Source organism: Mauremys reevesii, linkage group 1, assembly GCF_016161935.1.
Source record: "Mauremys reevesii isolate NIE-2019 linkage group 1, ASM1616193v1, whole genome shotgun sequence".
NCBI lineage: Eukaryota > Metazoa > Chordata > Testudines > Geoemydidae > Mauremys > Mauremys reevesii.
This window is the reverse complement of record NC_052623.1, coordinates 54520898-54548591: the sequence shown is the minus strand read 5'-3', so window position 1 is coordinate 54548591 and position 27694 is coordinate 54520898. Positions and strand designations below refer to the sequence as shown.

Here is a 27694-nt window from a genome sequence, read left to right as displayed (position 1 = left end):
TACTTCCAAGCCTAAGTACAGAAGAAAAATGTGTGGAAATTGATTAGATTAGGAAGACTTGCTTGAAATAAATAACTGACAGAAGTCAACTAAGTAAGAAGAAGTGAGCTGTAGCCCATGAAAGCTTATGCTGAAATAAATTTGTTAGTCTCTAAGGTGCCACAAGTACTCCCGTTCTTTTTGTGGATACAGACTAACACGGCTGCTACTCTGAAATAAGTAAGAATAGTAATAACTAAGGCAATTTAGCTGAGAGGATTAGAATACTAGCAACCTCAAGTTTCAGCAAACAAATAATACAATTATGTTTTATGGGCAGTCGAATATGGAAACACAATGGTAACTGGCATAAAGGAAAAAATAAGATCAAGTGGCAAAGAGCAAAAGATATTACAGATAATCAAAGATGTATTTGAAACATACTTGGTAAGTGGCACTAGCTATTTATTGCTCTGGAATGTTTAATAATTTGTTAAAGATGATTAATGGAAACCTATATTGCTACACTACCAAAATATAATTTTCCACTGCCCAAACTGGACAGACCAGTCTACTATGTCAGGGCAGTGTTAAGGCCCTAACTCTCATTCAAACTAAAGAAAAAACTCCCATTGACTTCAATCAGCAATAGATGAGATCTGTAAGACTGCATCTAAATTTGAAACTAAATGCGTACCTCTTTTGAGAAATTTCTAAATTATGTGAAGGAAGTAGTGAACTGACTGCCAAAAAAAAAAAAAAAAAAAGATTAGAAGATTAGGGTTTGAAGAGACCTCAGGAGGTCATCTAGTCCAACCCCCTGCTCAAAACAACCAACCCCAACTAAATCATCCCAGCCAGGGCTTTGTCAAGCTGGGCCTTAAAAACCTCTAAGGATGGAGATTCCACCACCTCCCTAGGTAACCCATTCCAGTGCTTCACCACCCTCCTAGTGAAATAGTGTTTCGTAATAGCCAACCTAGACCTCCCTCACTGCAACTTGAGACCATTGCTCCTTGTTCTGTCATCTGCCACCACTGAGAACAGCTGAGCTCCATCCTCTTTGGAACCCCACCTTCAGGTAGTTGAAGGATGCTGTCAAATCCCCCCTCACTCTTCTCTTCTGCAGACTAAACAAGCCCAGTTCCCTCAGCCTCTCCTCATAAGTCATGTGCCCAGCTCCCTGATCGTTTTTGTTGGCCTCTGTTGGATTCTTTCCAATTCGTCCACATCCTTTCTGTAATGGGGGGGCTCATAACTGGATGCAATGCTCCAGATGTGGCCTCACCTGTGCTGAATAGAGGGGAATAATCACTTCCCTCAATCTGCTGGCAATGCTCCTATTAATGCAGCCCAATATGCCGTTAGCCTTCTTGGCAACAAGGGCACACTGCTGACTCATATCCAGCTTCTCATTCACTGTAATCCCCAGGTCCTTTTCTGCTGAATTGCTGCTTAGCCAGTCGGTCTCCGGTCTGTAGCAGTGCATGGGATTCTACCTTCCTAAGTGCAGGACTCTGCACTTGTCCTTGTTGAACCTTGTCATATTTCTTTTGGCCCAATCCTCCAATTTGTCTAGGTCACTCTGGACCCTATCCCTACCCTCCACCATATCTACCTCTTCCCCCAGCTCAGTGTCATCCGTGAACTGATTTAGGGACTAACCCCAACAACTACTTTCAAGAATACAGCTTGTTACTTTCAGAGCAGTAAGAAGTAATTTCAAAGGCGCCATAGGAGCTGGGTGCCTAAATGCCTTTGAGGAGCAAGACCAAAGTTGATAGGGAAAGAAAAGCCTTAGCCAAAGGGACTGATCCTGTTCTATCTAAGTGAATGCGAGTTTTGCCTTTGACTTCAGTGGATCCAGATTGGGCCCATAGCTTTATCTATAAAACTACTTTCGAAAGACTTCATATGCCAATTAAAAAAAATCCCATTAAGGATTTGCTCTAGTGAATTCATAATTACCAGCAAGAATTTGTTACTATCATGATGATAAGCTATGTCATATGGACTGTATAATTTACTAATGAAATACCTTCTCCTTGTGACTTTATTGCCCTCTCCTAGTAATTAATCTTCTAGATAGGTTACAAAGTGACAGGCTGTAATTTGTATGTAATATTTAGAAGCTGATCACCCACATTTAGACATTTTGATAAGGTTATAGCACAGCTCCCTAATATTAATTTCCACCAAAGAGGAATTATCTCCTCATTGCACTTTATCCACCATTTGCTTTATGACTTGGATTATGTAGCATATTTATTGTCAGACTATGCCAAATTTGCCATTCCAGGGAAATTTTCTGAGTGTCTCTCTTACTCATGATTTAAGGTGCAATGACTAATTTACCCTTTAAATATAATGTACAGTAGGGCCCAATTTGGTAGTGAAAAACATGGCAATGATGGTGTGTCTTCACCACAGGTTAGCCTAGTCCTGGTGAGAACAGCCACACTGCAAAGCTTGACCTGAGTTAGAATCATAGAATCATAGAAGAATAGGGTTGGAAGAGACTTCAGGAGGTCATCTAATCCAATCCCCTGCTCAAAGCAGGACCAGCACCAACTAAATCATCCCAGCCAGGGCTTTGTCAAGCCGGGCCTTAAAAATCTCTAAGGATGGAGATTCCACTACCTCCTTAGGTGTGTCCTCCCTAGTTACTGTGTCCTCATTGGTTCTGCACTCACTAGGGCACATCCCATGGTTCTTTGTGCTGCAGTGAATTGTGGGAGAACTTGCCACAGTTTCACCTGTGTGCCCAGATGGACAGACAAGGCACTGGAAGACTATTAGCACTTGAGAGATTTAGCCTTGTCTTCCCTGCAAAGTGGGTGGGTTATCTGTTCAAATGAAAATAGAACCTGAGATCTAACCCTCATCCCCAGCTGGTCCAGCTAGGCTGAGTTGAGAGCATCATTAAACTTGGTTGAGAAGTTTTTGTGTGTGGATGAGAGGAGGGTTAGAGGCAACACACAAGGGGGAGCCTGGGCTAACTCTGTAGTGAAGACATACCCTGATTTCCAGGGATGATCCACTGCACATTACTTTCAGTAGTTTGCCAGGAACAAATGCAACTCCACAATCCCTATCTGGCCACGAATTCCCATAACATAGACATATTCAGGAGTGAGTTGTCTTGCTCTTGCAGGAGGGAAGTAGGGCTGGGCAAGGGTTGGAAATGGAAAGAGCCCACCTCCTGCTCCATTACTCCATATGCCCTATCTAGTAGACAATGTATCAATGGGCACTGCAGGCTTCACAGGTTAATCCAGGCACTGATTTAGAGCAGCGGACACTTCACAGCAGCACATTTTGTTGCAGAATCTCTGTTAGGATTGAATACCAAATCAAAGATTATTTCAACTAACCAGTTCCGCTCTAGATTGCTGGGCAGCAATAGCACTCATATGGTGCAAAAAAGTATTTGCCTATTAGTCTGTATTTAACACACTTCAGGCATAGCCAGGAAAGCACCTGTAACAATAAGAGCTGAGGACAGATGCTAACACATATGTTTTCTGTTACAATTTTAAATGTCATACTACTGTAAAAAAAAAAAAAGTAATCATGACATGGCCTCATGGTATCCTGGTAGCCACACTCCCTGTCAGAGGGAGGTTTAGGAGAAACAGATATCATTAGACTGGCAAATCCTAGCTCAGATCTTTAGTGGCATCTCCTCTATGAGAAAGTATTGTGTGAAAGGATCTGCAATGATATAGAGGCACCGGACTTGTTAATGTCTACATGAAATACACAGAGTTACCAACCATCCCTGGACACAAAGGCTACCAGCTACATGATGAGTTATACAGTTCAGTAGCATAACTGTGTGCCCCAACTACATTCTGCTGAGGAGTGACTAACAGTAGGTATGGGGAGTGGATGAGTTGCTCCTATATCACATCACGTGCTGTGAGGATTTGCCACTCCCATCAGCAACAAGACTCTCACACTACTGCCACTACACTGGATAAAGTGATTACTTGCCTTCCCTGGTAATTCAGAATACGGAGTAAGACTAACGTCTACTCCTCTGCACACCTGGAGGTCTGACAACACAGACGGACCCATGGTTACATTCCGTATTCATACAAAACTCCCACTGAGTTTAATGAGACTTTTGCATGTGTAATGTCTGCAAAGTTTGGCCCTTACCCCTTTCTGCAGACAGAATTACCGAATTAGACCCCTGATTGTATATATTGCAACACATAGGCATAGTCCACATTCTCCTATTTATTCGAATCTGTAAAAATAGAATATATCACATTCTTCTTTCTGACTTTTTCTATATTTGTCCACAAGACACTCTATTATTATGAACACAACTAAGCGGTAATTTGTTTCTGCCTACATGCTTTTCAAACAAAGATTGAATTTCTCTCTCTCTCTTGCTGCCTACATATCTACTCATGTATATGTCTAGATCTATTATGGTAGGGACTGGTAGCACCACCTATTATTAACATTGCCCAATGCTTCCTGTTATAAGATCGTGTTTTTAGTTGCTCATATAGGGTGATCAGACAGCAAGTGTGAAAAATCAGGACAGGGGGTGGGGGGTAATAGGAGCCTATATAAGAAAAAGACCCAAAAATCGGGACTGTTCCTATAAAACAAGGACATCTGATCACCCTATACTCATAGCTTTGTCAAACTTTAACTGTTGGGCTGAAACTTTCCGTGCAGGGTATCTGTCTCAGGCAGAATTTTGGGGGGGAAAATGTCAGCAACAAGGTTTAGCTGTTTCTAAGAATAAGGCTAGGGAACAAAATATTGTTTTGCTCATGTTAAAAACATTTAGCAAAAGATGTAGCACTCCCATGCTTTTGATGAGGGACTTCATATTTGACAGGTGGGTAGCTTTGGTGTCTGGGATGTGACATTTGCTATTCCCAGGAAAATCTGCTCAAATTTGGCCAAGTTAAAAGCCTTTGAAAAATTGCAATTTGCACATGCTCAGTAGAAACTTCTTAGATTTTAGCAGCTAAATTGCCCAAAGATTCCAGCCATACTGGGATACTCTAGCTGGCCACTGAACAGGATTTTCCCTGCAACTGCAGCTTGGGCTGCTGCAGGCCATGCTGGGTCTGGGTACCTGGCAGCCTGTCTCTCCTGTGGTCTCAAAGACCCTCCTAGTGGATGTAGGAAGCAGGAAGATGCCTGATTTGAATGCAGAGGGGACAACAGCTGGACCTGTGGGTGAGAGAGAAGGGAGTAGATTGGCACAAGGAGTATATGTAGGAGGAGAGTGGGTGGCAGAAACTGGGGGACTGTCAGTTGGGTTGAGGGAGATCAGAACTGGAAGCTGAGGAAGGCAATAGCGGGGGCACTGCAAGCCAGTTGGTGGGAGTAAACAGATTGGATGAGGATCTGGGGGGTGATACCGAGGCTGGCTGGGTAAGGAGACTGGGACTGAGAACCATCAGGTAAAGAAAGGGAGGGAGGTCTGTTGAGAGGCTGGGGTGCAAGGGGAGAACTGGGGCTGGCTGGGCAAAAAAAACTGGGACATGGAACTGAAGAAGGGGACACAGAAATTGCATGAGGAGCCCAGGGAGAATTGGGATTGGGAGCATAGGTGAAGGATGGTGACTAAAGTCCAAAGCGGGGAAGAGAGACAGATGGGATGAAGACTCAGGACTGGGGAAACTAGGACTGGGCAAGGATACTGGCATTAGAAGTGGAGGGCAACTAGGAATGAGTTGAAAGTCCAGAAGGATGAAACTAGGACTTGCTGGTCAGGAACCTAGGAATGGGAGGAGAAGCCTGCAGAGTGGAAACTGGGACTGACTAGGTGAGGAGAATGGAACTGGCAAGAGGAGCCAGGGGTGGGGAAAATACAGAACAGATTGGAGGGAATGGGGCACAATGAGTCATACTTTGGGGTGAGTGGGCAGAAGAGTCTGTGCTCACTATTAGAGTGGAGGCAACACCAGAGTCTAGAATGGAACCTAAGATTCCTGAGTCTTGCCATTCCGCTGCTATCAGCAAATAGCTATGAAACCCATTGGGAAAATGTCCCAACCCATTATAGTGCTGGTCCACATACAGAATAACAATCTATTATTGCCGTCAGTTATTTAATTAGCTCAAGTGGCAGATGTCTGTGTGGTGGATTTAAAGGTTCCAACCCTGCTGATGACCCATGAGTGTTGATGTGTTGTCACCTGATGGCATTTCAGTTCTTTCAGTTTGCTTTTTTAAAACAGTAAATTACACAAAAATATGTTAAAATAGTATTGTTAAGGTTGCAAAGTCAGGCACTCAACAGCTAAGAAATACTAAAATTAAGGTTGCCTGTACTCTGAAAAATAAATTCCTAGGCCTCTCAAATTGGGCACCCAAATTAATGGATATTTTTCACTGCAATCTCTCTATACCTCAGTTCCCCATCTGTACAATGGCATAATAATATCTCTTCATCTTATAGAGGTGTTGTGAAAATAAATCAATGTTTATGAAACTCTCAAATTCTATAATGATGAATGTCAGAGAAAAACCCATGAGAAAATTAATAATTGTGTCTTCAGAGCAAGGTTTAAATGGTGTGCAATAAATAAGGCCTGGGGCCACACACTGAACAATGTGAATAAAACAAAATATTGAATAACTGCTCACCAAATGCTTTGGATGAGGCCGGGGGTCCTGTGGAAAAAATAGTATGTGATCACGGAATTAAAGATTGTATCATAATATATAAACACAAAGGGGATAAATTAAGGTTCCACAGGCAACTTTAAATCTGGCATTTCCTAACTTCTGAATGCTTGACTTTGCAACCTGAATAAATGTTCTTTCAATGTAGTTTTTTGGTATGTAATTAGATAGATAGGTACATAGATACATAGATAGATACATAGATATCATTATGGTGACTTATCTAGAGATTTAATAAGTATATTTTATATCCAAGCATAGGAGCCAAAGTTGTCACTGTGAGCCAAAGAGACTGCAATCAGAAACCTGGGAGACAGTAAGGTTGTAGGTTTAAATCCAGTATGAGCTACTTCTCCCATTCTATGACCTCAGACAGGTAACTGTGCATGACTTTCCAAGGTCTCAGTAAACTTCTAGCTATGAAATTAGAATTTTTTAAATGCACATTTTCACTGAAAACTGCAAATAGAATCTGAGCTGAACTTTCTAAGGTAAGTAAACCAGAAGAAAAAAGGAATATGCCTCATAACATCAATGTAGTTACAGGCCAAGTTGCATTTCCATTATAAACTATGTTTCTGTAATCCAGCCACAAAGAAATCACTGCTGGCTGTAATTTACCATACAATCCCCAGCCTCTCAGCAATTTCCCACATTATAAACTATGTTTCTGTAATCCAGCCACAAAGAAATCACTGCTGGCTGTAATTTACCATACAATCCCCAGCCTCTCAGCAATTTCCCCCCCTCACAAAAATATAAGGAAGTCTTTTAATATGCTTCTAGAATCTAGAAGTGCCAAAGTAAAGACAATCATATTTACTTGTGCTGGGTGTTTTTTGTTCTTCAGCTAACTTTACAGACCCTTAGGGCCATGTCTTTGAAGGTGCACAGTCCTTCAGGAGTTGAGGTCACTCAGTATGTCATAAGAAGCATCCTTCCCCGCCAGACCATACATTTCAAATCTATCCTGTTGATAGCTTTTATATTATTGGTTTGGTTCTTAAGGGCTAATCTAGCTTCTACATGTGGTATGGTTCCTTTTCCATAACATTTTATTCTATGAACTTTCCTTGTAACAGTGTCATATCATTAAATTCAATACAGCATCCTATGGAGAATTCCGTTAAAGATCTGTCAAACAGTTCTTTCTCTGTTGTTCCTTTGGGGTTGAGGTCAGAACATCAGTACTACTCAGATGTAGTTTTGATGTTTTAACACATATTCTAAGTAAACATAAATTATCAACAGGTGTAAAAATGGCTTTAGAATATTGTACAGTGCAGTCAGAAGGATGAATTCCTTCCTGGAAATGTAACATAACATGCAAGTACGAATACACTCCAAAACAGCAGAATCCAAATACTGTGTCCCTCTAACCCAGTATCCTGTCTTCTGACAGTATCTGGTGTCAGATGTTTCAGAGGGAATGAACAGAACAGGACAATTTATTGAGGGACCCATCCTCTATCATCCACTCTGAGCTTCTGGCAGTCAGACATATAGGAACACTGTAAAGTTGTGGCCACTTACCTCTTGTAAGTGCCTCCTACTGGCCAGGTATGTTCCTGCACTCTCTGCTTTTGTGGTGCTCTCTGCTGGCAGTTTCTCTTTTCAGATGGGTTTTCAGTGACTCAGCCCTCCAGCTGAGACACTCACAGTCTGAATGTAAAACAAACAGAAAACAAATCCCTTCCGGGGTAACACAGTCCAAAAAATGATCCCCCCCCCCCCCCCCGAGTTCCTCAGTCCCATCTCTGGGCTTAGTTAAGCACTTGCCCCTTTCTAGGGCTCAAAAAGAAACTTGTTGCCTCCTTGGCCTTTGGCCACTCTGCCTGTGGCTAGTGGTGGGGAACCCAGGCCCGTCCACTATTCTGAGTACCAACACAGGGAGTTTACAACTAGCAGCCACCTGCTGTTTCCTTTACTATTGTCTATGACTGCATTCCCTAGGCTTCTTCCCACTTTGTCCCATCAGCTTTTCCCACTCTGTCCCATCTGGCCTGTTCTCTGTTTATGCAGGGTCCCTACCAGACCTCCGTGCCTAAAGAGTCTGTAACAGTCTCTCAGTCTTGTTCTCTCAGGGTTCTTTCTCACAGGCCCCTTCACCTACAGAGCTTATAACAGTCTCTGGCCCTTCTTGTCAAGGCTCTCTCTCCCAGGCCTCTGTGCCTGGAGTACTTCACAGTCCTATCCTTACTGAAGCAGGGTTTTGCCTCAGTCTCTGTACCTGTGGAGTCTCCCAGCTTTCTACTCCTTTTGGTCTCAACCAGCGACTGCTCTGTCCAGCTGCCGCAGCTTCCTCAGCCAGCCAGGAACAGCATCCTTCCTCCTCTGGCTCCAGCCAGCAACTGAGCTGTCCAGGCCCTGCATTGATATTGGCATAGCTATGTCTTTCAGGGGTGTGAAAAATCCACACCCCTGAGAGGTGTTGCTATGCCAACATAATTCCCGGTATAGACAGTGCTAGGTCTATGGAAGAATTCTTCCGTCGACCTACCAATTGCCTCACAGGAGATGGATTAACTACAGTGATGGGGAAAACCCTCCTGTCACTGTACTGTCTACACTGAAGTGCCATGGTGGCGCCACTGCAACTGTGCCACTGTAGCATTTTAAGGGTGACATAGCCTGAGGGGAACAAGAAGAATGTGTCCAGCACCAGGTGTGCAGCTGTTCAGTGAGGCAGCGCAGAAAGAGAAAGCTCCTTGCATACTCTTTCCCTGCCTTGTGCATTCATGCAGTGGCTGGGCACAGATGAACTCTATGTTTGCACAGGTAATTAAGAGGGAGTGGAGTTGTGGAAACAGCTGAAAAAATAATTGATTATATAAGTACATATATACCAGAAAAACAGAAACAGCAAGTTATTGTTATACAGAAGAAAATGACATCAATCCTTTGGGACAGACAAAGTATAATATCTTTTGTTGGACCACCTTCTGTTGGTGGAAGGTACCAACTTTTGAGGTACACAGAGCTCTTCTTCAGGTCTGGGGAAGGAAGCAGAGTGTCTGAGCTAAATGCAAGGTGGGACAGATTGTTAAGCTGAAGAGGTCACTTGAAATGAAGTGGGCAATTGGGGGGTAGATTGCTATGCATAAAAGGTTTGAAGTGGGCAATTAAGCGAGGCAGGCAGCCTGATGTGTTGTTATAAATTGTTTTAATGAGATATAGAGCCAATGTCCTTGTAAAGTCATTGGCTTTTGATGTTTAGCAGAATGATTGTAAAATGGGACCCTACCTCACTCTAAATTATCTCAGTGGGACAAGAAGCAAACCATTTCTCACCATCCCTGGCATGACCCAGAGGAACAGACTGGGCATGATTTCCCACCTGTGGGGAAGGGGTGCCACACTAGTAATTCCAAGGAACTTCCCTTCCCCTCATCTACCTAGTGAGGCTACATTAGCAAGGCATCATCTGCTAGGTCCCCAGAACACTTGGGGATTGGTTTTAAAGTCGCAACCCAATTACTCTTGCTTCTTAAGGGATGTCACAGCTGCTCTTGAGACACCAGGATTCGGCTTGAACACTGGAGACTATGGCAAGGGAGCTTCCCAATCACCTTGCCCTCTCATCATGGTACCTCCTCCCCAGTTGCTCCTTTTACCCACGTCAGATCCATCTGTGAGGTGAAGTGCTCCCACCCACTTAGTAGATAGATTCCCACTAAGTAACATATCCCTAACTGGGGCAGTAGTTTTATCTTGAACTAAACTGTTTAAAAGGACACACACATAAAAGGAAGTTTTTGGAAAGTGTAGGGGACAATTTCCTGGTACAAGTGCTGGAGGAACCAAATAGGGGCAGAGCTCTTCTTGACCTGCTGCTCACAAACCGGGAAGAATTAGTAGGGGAAGCAAAAGTGGAAGGGAACTTGGGAGGCAGTGACCATGAGATGGTCGAGTTCAGTATCCTGACACAAGGAAGAAAGGCGAGCAGCAGAATATGGACCCTGGACTTCAGAAAAGCAGACTTTGACTCCCTCAGGGAACTGATGGGCAAGATCCCCTGGGAGAATAACATGAGGGGGAAAGGAGTCCAGGAGAGCTGGCTGTATTTTAAAGAATCCTTACTGAGATTGCGGGAACAAACCATCCCAATGTGCTGACAGAATAGTAAATATGGCAGACAACCAACTTGGCTTAACAGTGAAATCCTTGCTGATCTTAAATGCAAAAAAGAAGCTTACAAGAAGTGGAAGATTGGACAAATGACCAGGGAGGAGTATAAAAATATTGCTCAGGCATGCAGGAGTGAAATCAGGAAGGCCAAATCACACTTGGAGTTGCAGCTAGCAAGAGATGTTAAGAGTAACAAGAAGGGTTTCTTCAGGTATGTTAGCTACAAGAAGAAAGTCAAGGAAAGTGTGGGCCCCTTACTGAATGAGGGAGGCAACCTAGTGACAGAGGATGTGGAAAAAGCTAATGTACTCAATGCTTTTTTTGCCTCTGTCTTCACAAACAAGGTCAGTTCTCAGACTGCTGCACTGGACAGCACAGCATGGGGAGGAGGTGACCAGATCTCTGTGGAGAAAGAAGTGGTTCAGGACTATTTAGAAAAGCTGGACGAGCACAAGTCCCTGGGGCCGGATGCACTGCATCTGAAGGTGCTAAAGGAGTTGGCAGATGTGATTGCAGAGCCATTGGCCATTACCTTTGAACTCATGGTAATTGGGGGAGGTCCTGGATGACTGGAAAAAGGCTAATGTAGTGCCCATCTTTAAAAAAGGGAAGAAGAAAGATCTGGGGAACTACAGGCCAGTCAGTCTCACTTCAGTCTCTGGAAAAATCATGGAGCAGGTCCTCAAGGAATCAATTCTGAAGCACTTAGAGGAAAGGAGAGTGATTAGGAATAGTCAGCAAGGGCAAATCATGCCTGACTAACCTAATTGCCTTCTATGAGGAGATAACTGGCTCTGTGGATGAGGGGAAAGTAGTGGACATGTTATTCCTTGACTTTAGCAAAGCTTTTGATATGATCTCCCACAGTATTCTTGCCAGCAAGTTAAAGAAGTTTGGGCTCGATGAACAGACTATAAGGTGGATAGAAAGCTGGCTAGATCATCGGGCTCAACGGGTAGTGATCAATGGCTCCATGTCTAGTTGGCAGCTGGTATCAAGCGGAGTGTCCCAAGGGTCAGTCCTGGGACCAGTTTTGTTCAATATCTTCATTAATGATCTAGAAGATGGTGTGGACTGCACTCTCAGCAAGTTTGCAGATGACACTAAACTGGGAGGAGTGATAGATACACTGGAGGGTAGGGATAGGGCGTGGGTGGGGCATTGGGGAAGGGTGGAGTCTAGGGCAGAGCCTGGGGTGAAGCACCCCCCAGCACTTTGAAAAGTCAGCGCCTGTGAAAACACCAAATTAAAAAAAAACAATTTATCTTTTTCAGGAACAGCTTAAAAATGGAAGAAAACTTGTTAGCAGATTTCAAAATATACTAAGCAGTTGAAAGGTTTTAAAATATACTAAAGCAATCCTGACACTAGTTCCCGGATGAAAAGACATACTAAACTATTTACTCTATCTGTCTATATAACCCCTGCCCCGCTTCTTCCCCCACACATACTTTAAACAGTAACTCTCTCTTCCGTGGGGTGGTGAAACTTGGCTCTTCAGTTTGGTAGTGTCAGCAGGGGTGTGTGATGAGGATAATGCCCCATTCCCTGGGTTATGGCTTCACTCAGAATTCCACATAAATTATCACAGGAGTGTCCAGACCACCCCTTTTCTTCTTTATTGTGTAAGTCCCAAATCTTCCCCTACAACAAAGACCTTTGTTCTAAAGGTCACTAGATGTTGTTCCACAGTGGACTTTAGTGAACAAAGAAGACCCGCCTCCCAAGCGGGTGAATGCGCTGGTTGAGTACTCACCAGGGAAGTGGCCCACTCACGCCTCCCCCTCCACCCCGTACTGAAGGGTCAATTGAAAAGGAGAGAAAGAAAAAAAGATCTCCTCTGAGCACTGGCCTCACCGGCCTACAGCAAGGATAGGGCTGCCTTTGTCTAAGGCTATGGACAGCCCATGCAAGTCTTTGCCTCAGGACTGGACTGGACAAGCCTCTCTAGAACCAGCTGAAGTTACCACACAGGACTCACCGCCTTCTCTATGGACTCAGGGCTTGCTATGAACGCCTCCAGGTCACTGCTAGTCACGGCTCCCTGCATGGCTGGTCTCAGGGCAGTATGGTGGTGATGGTGGGTGTTACTAAGCTCTCGTAGTTCATCTCCTTCCCTGCTGCTCCTCTTACGCTCCTTAACTGGGGTCTCTGTAACCACTCTCTATAGGCCCCTTCTTTCTCTAGTGCAGTTGTTCACTCCCTTCTTCAGGGTTCTTCCCTGCTGGGTCTGTCTCCTTGTTCACAGTGGGTTTTCCACTGTCCTCACTGACCTTCCCCTTTGTTCCACTCTTGGGCTCTCATTTATACTTGTCACTGTGTCTGTATACAGCTCTTCTCTGGCCTCTCACGCTGTTTTTCTACTCCTGGCTTCCAGCCACTGTTCCCACACCCCACTTGGTGCTGCTCTCCCTGTCCCGCTTTCCCCAGCAGATACCGAGGCCAGCACCTGAGCTGGGGCTCCCTGATTTGACCTGGCTGACTGGTCAATTAGTTTGACTTAGGGTACTGGCTACTTCCCAAAGGCACTGTTCTAGAGCTCTCTGATTGGCCAGAGGTCCTGTCAGTCCAGCTACTGACTCCTCTTTGCCCCTTCCCCTTTCTCCTGGTATGGCGAGGGGACCAATGAACTATCCCAGAAATTTTAGTAGGAGGCCAACTGTCCTCTTACACATGTCTCTAATGCTTCTTCCGGGAAATGTTTCCCCTAATGAAAATTAAAAGTTCCTAGCCTGACCTACAAATGCTGTCACACAGAAAAGGAATGAGCAGATTAATGGAAATTTTAGTTACTCTCCTTACTGCTAATGGCAGCAGATCAAGTGGAGGGAACATGCAAATTGATTAACAGACCCTTGGACATCTAGACACCATTGAAAACCAGTAGGCAACAAAAAATAAACTGTTTTACTTCCTGTCTTACTGAGAAACTGCTGATTCGTAAAAGCCCCTGTCCAGTAAAAGTCATGACCCAAAGGAAAAGGATAGGGAGTGAGAAGAACAGATTATATTTATGAGTGACTAAGAATTTCAATCACAGAAGCATAAACGACGAACTCAGGATCCCTGGCAATAGAAATAGTTGACTTAACAGATGTTAGGCAGAGGAAACAGAGGAAACAGTTCCGAGCATGAGCCTAATTGAGTTTTTCAGATCTGTATAAATTAACATTTTTTAAAGCCTTGGATAGTCTCAGGTGATTTTCTGGGTAAACATTTACAGTTTTCCAGGTCCTTTCAGTGAAACATTTATTATCAAAGGTTAATTCCTCTATTTCAGAAATTATACATTGGAAAACAGAATATGAAACAGAAAAGAAACCAGAATGCAATAATCTGTCTTGAGAAATGAGACAAAAAACTTGATAATTAATGCAGTACTCTATTTTGGGTGCTCATGATGTTAAGTGTACTTCTTATATAAATTCTGTTGTTTGAACAGTTCCTAGGGGCAAACATCTGTTTATGTGAAATTTTATTAAGAAAATAGCTTCATTTAAATCTTCAATCATAGTCCCCTCATGCAAATGTGAGTGTAAAGTGAAAAAGTCAGGGGAAAATCTTAGCAATTAGGTATCTCTAAATTAACCCATTTTTTACTTTTCGGTCAACTCAGGAGTAGTTGTAACACACAACTGGATATCAATTCAAGCATAGTCATTTTCCTTTTTAAGAAGAAGTATTAGAGACATCCCAATAACTTAAAGCCTTTGTAATGCTCTGACTCAGCATGATTGTTCATGGGAGCTGCAAAAACAGACCCTGCAAATTAAATTGACATTTGTAATTGAAGCGTAAGCAGAGAGTTTCCATATATTACAATGCAGATGGAGTGCTTTCTCTGGGATATAAAATTAAGAGAATCCAATAAAGGTATCAGAACATGAATGAGGCTTCCTTCGTAGAAAATCAAATCTAAAGAATGAGGTGAGTCTTCTTGACTCATCAGGTTAAGAGAGAGAGGATATGTGATACAAGGGATAATAGAAGTGCTAGGTATGTTACATCCGAGTGGCCTGATTCTCCATTGCCTTTTACTTTGTGCAGTCAGTAGAGCTGATTGGAAAATTTAAACAAAAACTAAATTTTGATGCAAAGGAGGAACAAAATGTGTGTGAAAAAATTGTGCACAGGGCCAGCATGAGGTCTATGCCACATTTCAGTCCACATAAATTTTCAAAGTTGGGCTAAATGAAACCCAGACTCTGTAAGAACATAAGAGCGGTCATACCAATGGTCAATCTAGCCGAGTATCCTGTCTTCTGATGGTGGCCAATGCCAGATGCATAAGAGAGAATGAATAGAACAGGCAATCATTGAGTGATCCATCCCCTGTCGTCCACTCCCAGCTTATGGCAAACAGAGGCTAGGGGCACTCAGAGCATGATGTTGCATCCCAGACCATCCTAGCTAATAGTAATTGATGGACCTATTCTCCATGAACTTATCTAGTTCTTTTTTGAACCCTGTTATAGTTTTGGCCTTCACAATATCCCCTCGCAACAATTTCCACAGCTTGTGCTGGCCTGTGACATAGAGTTGGATTTCACCATTTGTGGACAGTTTTGTGAACTTTTTTTCTATTTTCCAAAAATCTGAAGTAGTCATTTATACCTGTGCATAATGCCAAATCAGAATGGTACTGTTTTCCACTCATTTTCCTTCGATGTAGCTGGATAAACAGGATGAAGTGAAATAGAAAAATCATGCACTTTAGCTGTAATTTGAGAAAAAGAATTTTTCCTAAATATCAGACAGTTTAGTTTTTTAAATGAAGTAGCATTTATTTTGGATGATGGGGAAAATCCCTGGGTATAAATGTCTGCAACTCCATCAACTTTAAAACAGTTGCACCTGATTATATGTGAGATGAACTTAATCCTATACTTTCAGAAATAATTTGTACTTTTTACTCATTAGTGTGGAAGCAACTGATACAACATAGAATCATAGAAATATAGGGCTGAAAGGGACCTTGAGAGGTCATCAAGTCCATCCCCCCCATTCCTCCACCTCAATGCTGAGGCAGGACCAAGTAAATCTAGGCCATCCCTGACAGGTGTTTGTCTAACCTATTCTTAAAATCTCAAGAGATGGGGATTCTACAACCTCCCTTGGAAGCCTGTTCCAGAGCTTAATTACCCTTATAGTTAGAAAGTTTTTCCTAATATCAAACCTACATCTCTCTTGCTGCAGATTAAGTCTATTACTTCTTGTCCTACCTTCAGTGGACATGGAGCACAAATGGTCCCTATCCTCTTCATAACAGCCCTTAACATGTCTGAAGACTATTATCAGGTCCCCTCTCAATCTTCTTTTCTCAAGACTAAACATGCTCAGTGTTTTTAACTGTTCCCCATAGGTCAGGTTTTTTAAACTTTATATAATTTTTGTTGATGTCCTTGAGACTCTCTCCAATTTGTCTACATCTTTCCTAAAGTGAGGATCCCAAAGTTGGTCACAGTACTCCAGCGGAGGCCTCACCAATGCTGAGTAGAGAGAGACAATTACCTCCCTTGTCTTACATATGACACTCCTGTTAATACACCCCAGAATGATATTAGTCTTTTTTGCAAATGCATCACATTGTTGACTCATATTGATTTTATGATCTGCTATGACCCCCAGATCCTTTTCAGCAGTATTACCAGTTAGTTCTCATTTTGTAGCTGTGCATTTGATTTTTCCTTTCTAAGTGTAGTAATTTGCACTAATCTTTATTGAATTTTATCTTGTTGAATTCAGACCAAATTCTCCTATTGGTCAAGGTTGTTTTGACTTCTAATCCTGTCATCTGCAAATTTTCTAAGCACACTCTTCACTCCATTATTCAAATCAATAATGAAAATATTGAATAGTACCGGACTGATGACTGACCCTTGTGGGATGCCACTAGATATGCCCTCTCATCTTGACAGTGAACCATTGATAACTACTCTTTGAGTGTGGTCTTTCAATCAGTTGTGCACCCACCTTATAGTAATTTCATCTAGACCACATTTCCCTAGTTTGCTTATCAGAATATCATGTGTAACTGTGTTGAAAGCCTTACTACAATAAAGATAAATCTTGTCTGCTGCTTCCCTCCATCCACTAGATCAGTAAGCCTGTCAAAGAAGTAAATTAGGCTGGTTTGGCATGATTTGTTCTTGACAAATCCATTCTGGCTATTTCTTATAACCCTATTATCTTATAGGTGCTTCCAAACTGATTGTTTAATAATTTGTTCCATTTTTTTCCCAGGTACCAAATTAGGCTGATTGGTCTCTAATTCCTCAGGACCAATTTGTTTCCCTTATTAAAGATGGTGTCATGGTTCCTCGCTCTCAACTGGGGAGGGAGGCCACTCCGCCTCACTACAGGCAGACAGCTAGTAACAGTCTATAGGGGAATCTCTTGCCCTCTGGGCGGCGCAGAGCCACAAAAAGTCTTTAGCTTGCAGCCACCTGTCTGGGGCAAACAGTAATTAACAGTCTGTAAGGGAACTCTGTCCCTCTGGGTGGGGCAGATCACAGTCTATGACTCCACAGCCTTCTGTTTGGGAGTGAGCCCAGAACACATCCCAGGCCTTCTGGCCAAAAAGAGGGGGTTTGGCTGCCACCCCGGAGGAGGGGTCAGTGGCAGAGCAGGCAGGGGGACCTGGCTTACCATACTCCACCGAGTTCCAGCCCAGGGCCTTAACAGTGGCAGATGGGTCTGCCCTTGGGTCAGTGGGGATCCTCCCAAAACACGCTGACTCACTCTACAGCAGCAGAACTGGACTAAAGTCTGGTTCCCCTTGGCTACTTCCTACCACAGTCTGGGTATAGGGCTCCATAGTCCAAAGATCTTCTGTCCCCTCAGGATACTCGGCTGCCAGCAGTCCCCATAACTCTTCAGGACATTCGTCTGATGATGGTCCTGGCAGCTCCTCAGGATACTTGTCCTTCTCCTCTAACTGCAGCGCATGGCTCCACTTGGGTGTTAGTCTGGGATCCTGCAAAGATCTCTGCTCCCTGGAAGAGACGTCTGCTCCCTCCGGTGGCCCAGCCCCAACTGAGCTTCAGGGCTCGCCTTTTATACTCCCTGCCCTGTCCCAGGACTTCTTGTGCTGAGGGTGGGACATATTCGGCTCCACCCACCAGAGGGCATGTAGAGGTGCCTCGCTCTCCAATTCAGAGGGAGGCCACTTTGACTTACTATAGATGGGTATTATGTTTGCCTTTCTCCAGTCCTCAGGGGCCTCACTTCTCCTTCATGAGTGCTCAAAGACAATTACTATCAATTTCAAGATTCAGAGGGGTAGCCGTGTTAGTCTGGATCTGTAAAAAGCAACAAAGAGTTCTGTGGCACCTTATAGACCAGGGGTAGGAAACCTATGGCACTTGTGCTGAAGGCGGCACGCGAGCTGATTTTCAGTGGCACTCATACTGCCCGGGTCCTGGCCACCGGTCTGGGGGGCTCTGCATTTTAATTTAATTTTAAATGAAGCTTCTTAAACATTTTAAAACCCTTATTTACTTTACATACAACAATAGTTTAGTTATATATTATAGACTTATAGAAAGAGACCTTCTAAAAATGTTAAAATGTATTACTGGTACGCAAAACCTTAAATCAGAGTGAATAAATGAAGATTCTGCACACCACTTCTGAAAGGTTGCCGACCCCTGTTATAGACTAACAAATGTATTGGAGCATAAGCTTTCATGGGTGAATACCCACTTCGTCAGACGCAAGTGGGTATTCACCCATGAAAGCTTATGCTCCAATACACCTGTTAGTCTATAAGGTGCCACAGGACTCTTTGTTGCAATTTCAAGATTGTTTCAGCAAGTTCCCTAAGTACCCCAGGATGAATTTCTACACACCCTATCAACTTGAATATATCTGGTGCAACCACTGCAGGGATTCTGTGTCCAGTTCTGGTGTCCATAATTCAAGAAGAATGTTGATAAATTGTAGAGGATTCAGAGAAGAGCCACATGAATCATTAAAAGATTAGAAAACTTTCCGTATGGTGATGGACTCAAAGAGCTCAATCTACTTAGCTTAACAAAGAGAAGGTTAAGGGGTGAGTTGATTACCTACATGGGAAACAAATATTTAATCATTAGATCTTCAATCTAGCAAAGAAAGGTGTAACTTGATCCAATGGCTGGAAGCTGAAGCTGGACAAATTCAGATTGGCAATAAGGCATACAATTTTACTGGTGAGAATAATTAACCACTGGAACCATCTACCAAGGATCGTGGTGCATTCTCCATCACTGACAATTTTTTAAATCAAGCTTGGATGTTTTTCTAAAAGATATGCTCTGGGAATCATTTTGGGGAAGGTCTATGGGCTGTATTATACAGGAGGCCAGACTACAGGATCACAATGGTCCCTTCTGACCTTAGAATCTATGAATGTACAACAAGCGGGCTAAAAAGCATACTGTGTCAGGCCAGTGCCTGCGGTGATGCCTTCGGAAAAGCAACATAGCCTAGAGCTCTAGCACACCGTACCTCTCTGGGACCAGGGAGCCAGAAACAGGTGATTTAGAAGAGAAATATCCCTAAATCTTGGATATACATTCACCTCTACACATGGGAAGCAGCAAGTCCCATGGAGAGGGTATTGGACTAAGAAACAAAACACAGTCTATTCCCAGCCCCATTACTGATCTATGGTGTAATCATGGTCAATTAATTTCAGTTCCCTGTGCCTCAGATTCCTCATCTTTAAAATAGAGTAATTGTACTTACTCTCCTTTACAAAGTGCTTTGAGATTGACTGAAGAAAACCACTGTAACTGCTAAGTAGTAATTCTAGCTCTCCTATTGTATGAAATACTGTACTGAAAAAATACATTATTTCAATAGTGTGTTTTATATTTTTGGAGAAGAGATAACTTTAGAGAGGCAGTAGAGAAAATAAATGATTGAATAAATAATTAACAGAATATATAACAATTGTTTAAAGGTCTGTATACTACAAGAGATGGTGAAATCTTGATAAGATAGCCTCAGTCACGCTCCAGATGAAGTCAATAGCAAAACTCCCATTGATTTATGTGGCACCAGAACTGGACCCACAATGAGGTGTATAGCCTGCTTTTGCAAGTTAGTGCTGCCAAGCATAGCAGTAATTTGCAATATGTTTTTCAATATAGTAGAGACATCTGATGTGTGGGTAGCAAGAAAATTAACTGCATTTGGCCTCGACTTCTCCCACATTCTGCCTTCAGCATCTTCTAAGCCTCCCGTGATTGTTTTCTATGCAGGCTTACTGCCATAGGTTGAGTGATAGGAGCACACCATTTAGGTGTTTTCATTCATATAGTGGGTGTGCTCAAGCAGCTGCTTTTGCCCTTAATTTGTTTACCGCTTACTCATTTTTCATCCACCCAAGTCTATTTCTGTACTAACTTACTACAAGACATATGGCCCTTTCTGGCTGAAATCCTGGCCCCAGTGAAGTCAATAGGAGTTTTGCCATTGAGGTCAGTGGAGCCAAGATATTACCCTCTGTCTTTATCTCAGCTTGTGCCTAGTACTCTATCACCTCACATTACTTTCAGACTCTTCTGCAATTCTCAAGTACAACAGACAGAGTCCCTTCTTGCTAAGTCTTGAAATTGTGCTATATGGTGATTCACCCATTGCAATTAGGTGGGGAAAAAACAAAAGAAAACCAAAAACGCATTTTAGTGACTAATTTGCATCTCATGATTTTCAGATTATTTTCAAGAATACAATATTGTTTTTTCTTCTAACAACTCCATATTATCATCTGAATGTATAATTGATATGTATGGTCTGCTAGGTACATAGCTATAAATATTTTTAAAATCATTATAAGGTTAAGAATAAGAGTCCTTCAATGACATTGGGGCATCATGGAGCTGGAAGCTATTAACTTCAATAGGAGCCAGACCAGATCATCTCCAATGAGGAACGTGATTTTTTTTTATTCCAGCCTCTTATGCTGTCGGGCATTTATAAGATACTATAAAACAGTTGCCAATTCACTTCAATTCAGATTGAATGGCCATTGAATTTAATGGGGCCAGGATTTCACCCTTGGATCACAGGAGGAATACCAATGCATAATTTTATAAATTCCAATATCCAAATATTGGGACCCTCAGAAAGATTCAGTCTATTGAAATCTGAGTTCCAAATAGCCAGAAAGAAATACTTCACATCTTATGCACTCTGCCAATGTTTTGAACAAAACCGGTGCAGTTTTCCATTATGAAACACATTTCTGTCTACCATTATCTAAAACTGATAAAATGTTCTTCATCCTTTCAAACCTTTTAAACAAAGTTAACTCTTTTTACCACCAATGTACTGTTAACTGTGACCTCATCACTGTGAAATGCTGATGCAGTTATAGTTCACTAAACTGGAGCAAAAAGCCATGTGCTATTGGCATTAGATAGCATGTGACTATTTAGGTACACTAAACAATGAGCCTTGGTAATTTGTTGACTCTAGACAACTGAGACCATCAATTCAGTTTCAGAGATTAGGCTTCAGTTAATGCATCTGGAACCAGTAATAAATACAGTGAAATGGCTTTTATAGTCATTGCGGCCAGAGATTGAAATCCCTGCTATAATAAAGACTTTACTACCATCTAAGACATTTACATTAAATTGAAATTATCCCTAGGTCTCAAGTATATATGCTTTTATTTAAAATTATGGTGGACAGAATCATTGTCACCAGGTCCCAACGCTAATCTCCTCATTCCTGTATTGCCAGATACTACTGCAGCATCATCCATCCCCACTTCTTCTGGGTCCTGCAGAGATCACTCTGCGGATCCAGGGTACTTTCTCAGGTAAGGGATGAAAACTGGTTGAATTGGAGGTAGGATAAAACATTTGTAATTAAAACATTAAGGATCTAACACATTTATATTAAAAGTCTTTACTAAAAAACCAAAACTATGTTGTTGCAAAACAAGTCTAGCAAGTTCTAGTACGGGTAACATAATAGAAAGAAAAAAAGGACAGGGCTTAAAAGCCAAATCACTGCCTCCAAGAGAGAGAGAACACTGCAAACATTGCAAGCAAATATTGAATCAAATGAACGGAAAGGGAGCATATTAATGAAGCTAAAGCAACGCTCACTAAATACTGAATTCGCTCATTATTAATTACCCTAATCGCAATACAAGATCAAACATTTAGACAGCATTATGTGGGAACAAATGTAACAGGAGACACCAAGCCACCATTCATTGGTATACATTAGATAAGGAGACATAGACATTATCTATTTTACACAGACTTCACATTCACACTGATACGATCAATCGTCCAGACTGGGTGTTGCATGGGGAAAAGCTGACAGACTGAGGCCAAAGTTCAGAGTGTAAGAGCGTCTATTTCATTTAAACAGGTTCTGATGATGGAAATATCCCACAAAATTTTCTTAAAATATAAGATAAAGCCCTGTCCTTCCCTATTTTAAATGATGTAACAGAAGACCACACAGACAATCCTTGTACCATATAAGCATTACATAGTATATCAGTTCTACTGATGAAAAAATATGCACACTTGCATTTCATAGCAGATGCCTTGCTCAAATATAGGAGTGTTACCATGTTCATCATTGGCTCCATTTTCTGTCCTTGTGTTTGTCAGCATCTACATCTGTCCTGACAACTCAGGATATTATTAGGCAAAATAAGAACACCCTTAGAGGCCTTAGGCTCTCCAGGTATCAATATCACTGTCACGTTTCAAAATAATCAATTACATTAAAAAACTGCTTCCTTCCATAATCACAGCAGGGACCCTGATACCAGCTGTTTAGTGCTAGTATCACCATCCTCATTACACGAGTCACATGGGGTCACCTTCTCTGTCTAAATGGCTCATGCATCATTCTCTGGCATCTGCAAGGGATACTGTATTGTTGTCTAGCTATCTTCAAGGAACTTTCTATAGCCTCAAAGTGTGAAAAGTGCTGACTGGAGTTAGATACCTAACCTCAGGGGGCAGAAAAGCAATGCAATATAAGCCGTTCTACAAATGTACCCAACTGCAGGGCATTTCTGCCATGCTGTGGTAAACCAGTTTCCTAGATGTCTGGCTGAACTCAGAGGCAAGCACAGTAGGTGCTCCCAGTGAAAAGAGTCACAAAGTTCAAATAAATACGAGGATTCCTTTACGGGGGCTGCCAGAAGTAAATGGTGCAAATATCCTAGATAAATTTGTTTTATTGGCTTCCACACACACACAAAAAGAAAGAAGAAAAAAAAAGATAATCACAACAGTTCCCAACCCAGCGCCTAGGAGCAGTCCCATCCAGGTGGATGAAAGTAACTACGTCCCAGTGTAACTACCCCATGCTGTCCTCCCACCTGCAGGCCACATCTATGTGCTCTTGTTCCAGCAGCTACTACTGGCTACCTGCCAGCAACAATGCGTGCCTCTATCCAGCTTTCAGGCCCTCCTTCTCAAGCCCCAACCCCTGCTCCCAAGACTGCTGCCTGCTACTGTAGCTCACTGTGAGGCCTGCCTGAGCCCAGTCTCCTCAGACCTCAGGTTGTACTTCCCTTTCCTGTGCTGGAAGGCCTATGGAGCCCTTTGCTGCCTGGATGTGGAATAAGAGTGCCAGCAGGTTCATTACAATATGACTACAGCCCCAGTATCCTCCTTTATGAGGTGCTTTGAGTACCCTAACTATCTAAGGCATGTTTCACAGTAAGCGTATTGTTTGCAAAGGCCAATGCAGCTCAGAAGACTGTTGACTGTTTTGGTTGATGTGGCAGGTATGTTATGCTGTGATAGTTGCATATATCACACATATCATTTCATTAGGTGTATGTTTCATAACAGAAAATGATTACAGAGTTTGGCATTGTTAATAAGCTCAACAATGACATCAATTAAGGTTAGGACTTTCAATGGAGCTTAAGGGAACTTAAATGCTTCTATGTAATCATAGCTATCACATTACTAGTAAGGGAGTGCTACGTTAATACCTGTGGTAAGCGGAATATGCACAATGTGAAGTAGACATTTCCAGAAACCTTAGGAGATTCAGAGTGCTTGTTAAGTTAATAAAAATGCTGTTCCTTCTCTCCAATCAAACTGACTGCACAGTGCTTACTAAATCTATTACTGTCACTGAAAGGAATGGGATAACTTAAACGACTGATTTTTTTTGGTATAAGAGAAAAACTATATCAAACACTATCCAATTCCCCCCAAATTACTGTTAGAAGCAGTGTTGCTGAAGAAGTTATGATCAGTGACCTTTGAATACAGTGATATTATATAAGAGCTGAAGACAGAGCTGCATGTAGTGAACCAAATCCAGGTCTGGTGTAACTCCGCTGGTTTCAGTGTAGTTACAGCAGGCATGGATTTGCTCCTGTATGCAAACATTGGTCATTTAAGTGGAAGCCTAGATAAATTCACTGCTCTATGGTAATATGTCAATCACTGACAAGATTGGAATCTTCAAATTGTGGGAATGTCTATTATGATGGCTACAGCCTAGAAATTTAGTAATATGTGCTTTTTTCTTTAGTCCCTTGACTTCATTCTCCTCTCATGCACAGTGATGTAAATCAGGGCTAATGTCATTGAAGTCACACCAGTGTAAAATCAGTATAATTGAATGGAGAAACAGTGCTACTGCATGTAAAAATGTTGTGGTCTCAGTTTGCACTGCAACTGAGCAGAGCAAGAGGTATAAACAATGATAAATTTAAAAGTCAGTTATACTGCTGTTTTTAGGCTGAAATGTTAAAAGATCAGTTCTTAATGTTAGGCATCTAAATCCGTATTTAGGTTTTAAAATATAAATAGCCATATTTTCAGAGGTGTTCACTTTAGGCACCCAGACTTGAAAATTTGGACCGTAGTTTCCAGAGAATCACTGAGGCTAGAGATGTATTTTGAGTTTCCCATACTATTCAGAATGCGGAGCTCATTTGTAAAAATTACCATGCTATCTGACACCTTTTGAAAGGCATGGCACTTGCATTGTAGTAAACAAGGCAGGCATACATTAATTGGTTTGTTGATGGTTATTGAAGCTGACAGATTGGTTGCTGAGGTAGTTTTAGGGCACACTCACCAACAGGTACAACTTTTTAAAAATCACAAGTGCTAAAGCCACAAACAAATAGCTGATTTTAGTCCTGGATTGGATGTTTGAAACTTTAACCAATGAAAAGGACACTCAAAATTCCTTTTACTAGAGTAAAGAGTTTACAGTAACTCTGTCCCTTACCTAACAGTCTACAGTCCTGAAACCTTAACCACCAGTCTTTCAGCAAAGTTGTATTTTATTTGTCTGAATAGGAGCATAGTGAAGTTAACCCCTCAGTTTCAGGAAATCCCCCAGAGAACAGGCAGAATGTTATGGCTCCCTCATTTGCCTTTAATTTGTAAATGCATTGCTTCCCTAGTGTTCCCCATGAACTGTGACAGCATCCTTTTGCTACAATTGTTTTGGTTACAGCTGACCCATTGCCTCTGTTAGATAAGTGTTATTCTTTTACAGTGGTTTGTGTTAACATAATATTCTCTCTGGATGGATTTGCACCTCATCACTCACAGCAATGCTAATCAGCTTGGTTTCAGTAATTTAATTTATGCAATCAACAGCACACAGACTCCTTGTGGTAACAACTGTAGCATATTGTCTATTGGCTATGTGTGTCAGTGACATAGAATATGCTAGGGAATATCTAACCCCTTGCTAAAAGTAACTCCACTGAGTTATTTCATATTTGAATGTCCTCAAACTATGAAGTCAATGGAAACTGACTGTGCTCAGCATCTCCCCAGATTTGGCAGTTAGCACTTATAAGGTCATCTCTACTACAAACTGAAATGTCATAGGATTGACCTCGCTGCAGCACCCACCAGGAAGCAAACCTAGCAGCATGACATTGCAGTTTACTTGATCTGAGGATAACTACTTATTCAGAATTAAAATTTACATAAAAATCTAACAATATAAGTAGAGGCATGCAAATACAGTCTTGTTCAATCTCATGGGCAAAAGGTGATTTTAAATGTTGCAATGTATCTAGTATAAAGGAGTGTTGTGTAACCATATTTGTTCTCATTATTAGCTTGCTTTTGATGGCAGGCAACCAGAGTATGTTTTATGGTTAAACGTTTTCCCTCTCATCAACAGTTGATTGCAAAAGTCACAAAGGAACATAATTATTATTGCAGGTTTTATAAAGGTGCATGATTGTAGTATACATTGATAAGGAAATGGATGTAAAACAATAAGAGGGCTTAACTCTTCATTGCATCAGTAGAATTTACTGATACCAAATAATGCAAAATGGAAATACACAAATTAATGCAGTAGGCTGTGTATGTTACATTATAGTATACAAACTTGTTACAAACAGCATGACAGAGTAATCTATTAAATAATACCAAGTAACTCAAACAAATGGTGAAACTTTTACCATCAATAATATATTTAAAAAAAACTTTTACCACCAATCAAGCAGCATTTACAAGAAACAGTTTAGTGCATAGAATTAGAGTGGTTATGCTCTGTTACCTGCAAGGTGAGGGCAAGTACAATGCTGACCCCTCCTGGAAGTCTTCTGCGCTGTGTTTAGCAAAGCCGTGCAGAATGCATTTCCTTTCTACTGACTATCTGACTGGCCTGAGTTCTTGTTTATGTGCTAGCATCTTCCTAGATTCATTGATGACCTGCATGGTTGTCCATCAATTACTGCATGGCTTCTTGCACACATAATTATACTGGGATGGTGGCTGTAGATCCGTTTGTAGCTATGGCAAACATCTTAGTCCTCATAGGCTCTAACAGGTTTAGCTCTGAATTTAGGAACCACTGGTGCAGGTTAATATAGTGTACCAGTACATCACATTCAGAGCTATAGCAGGATACAGCTGTGGAGAATGAGGATATCTGTATTTGTAATAAATATATGTACCTCAGTTTACCTGCTTGATATTATTGTGTCTGACTGCATGGATTTAAATAATTCTAAAGGGACTGTTAGGAAGAGCAAACAAGAAATAAAACAATGATAGAGAGAAGATATCTCCAAGCCCAATTGGACTTATTAGAGGTGCCATGGTTATCAAACAGTGGGGCTGCAACCCAGAGATCTGATCTAAGAACAGTTGAACTGCAGGGCTCCATTCTTTAGAGAAGTGAAAAAAACCAGGCCTGTCACTTGAGGGGTGCATTCAAGCAGGAATACTAAGAAGCCTAAAGCACCACTCACACTGTAACCATGGCAGCTGCCTTTTTAAAACACCCTAAACTTAGTACTGTAACCAAGTTACTGTGCTAATGGGGGTGGCTACTCCCAGAGGAGAAGGACTACTGGCCCAGGAAGGAAGCCTGAGAGAAAAATCAGGCGAGGGGATAGGCTTCCTGCTTGGGGAGGGGGAGAGGAGGCAAAGGGCTTGAAGTCAGCAGCGCAAGCAGGAAAGCCAACCTCTTACAGTAATAACAGCCATGTTCTGTTGTTACTGATCTCATGCCTGCAACATCATTCCAGGGACTCTGCCTGCTTGTACTCACCCACCAAAAAGGAGTCTGCAAGTCACCCAACAGTATTCTGCCTTTACATGGAATATGTATATTAACACGACCTTTCTTAGACACACTTGAGCAACTTACTATCATAGCTATCAGCCATTGTGGGATATCTACTGTAATCATGCTGCTGCACAAAGCCCCATCCCTGAATTCAGCAGGGTTCGTACTCCTCTTTCCATTCACAGCTACTATCACGTATCTACATGCATGCAAAATTATTAGGCTAACAATAAGAATACTCCTGTAGCTAATGCACTGGCCTGGGACCCCTGAGACCAGGGTTCAGTTCCCAGCTCTGCCTCAGACCTGGTGTGACCTTGGACAGTCACTTGGTCCCCAGCCATGCCCATGCTTCACTTGAAGCATGTGAGTG

At 42.0% G+C, this 27694-nt stretch overlaps 1 long non-coding RNA gene across 1 annotated transcript in view; it reads right to left on the bottom strand.

Annotated features, from left to right (window-relative positions):
* Positions 1-26654, bottom strand: part of LOC120395236 — a 32927-nt gene extending 6273 nt beyond the window's left edge. The window contains exons 1-2 of the long non-coding RNA XR_005592536.1: positions 26305-26654; positions 8179-8307 (exon numbers count right to left, since the gene is read on the bottom strand). This is a non-coding gene — a long non-coding RNA (uncharacterized LOC120395236). The remainder of the gene's footprint in view (positions 1-8178; positions 8308-26304) is intronic.
* Between the last annotated feature and the right edge of the window lie 1040 nt (positions 26655-27694).